The 239-nt window shown below is 27.6% G+C and overlaps 1 protein-coding gene across 1 annotated transcript in view; it reads left to right on the forward strand.

Annotated features, from left to right (window-relative positions):
* LOC119588220 overlaps positions 1 to 239 on the forward strand; it is a 15,538-nt gene that overhangs the window by 6,450 nt on the left and 8,849 nt on the right. The window lies entirely within an intron of this gene.

Raw genomic sequence — 239 nt, forward strand, 5'->3', positions numbered from 1 at the left:
CTCGCCGTAAATTCTATCTCTGAATTTGCATGATCATAAATATATATGACTTCTTAAAAAATGGAAACCTATTTGTCAGATTTGCATATAGTGTCCTTTTAAGTTCCCTCTGACTGAGTATACCTTGTTATTCATTGACAAAACAGGAAGCTTCAGTATACATTAAAGTTAATGATATTTTACCCATTATTATGACTATAATTTTGACAATAGTAACAAAATACAAAGTTTATTAAATA

The sequence above is a fragment of the Penaeus monodon genome, chromosome 23 (assembly GCF_015228065.2).
Source record: "Penaeus monodon isolate SGIC_2016 chromosome 23, NSTDA_Pmon_1, whole genome shotgun sequence".
Lineage (NCBI taxonomy): Eukaryota > Metazoa > Arthropoda > Malacostraca > Decapoda > Penaeidae > Penaeus > Penaeus monodon.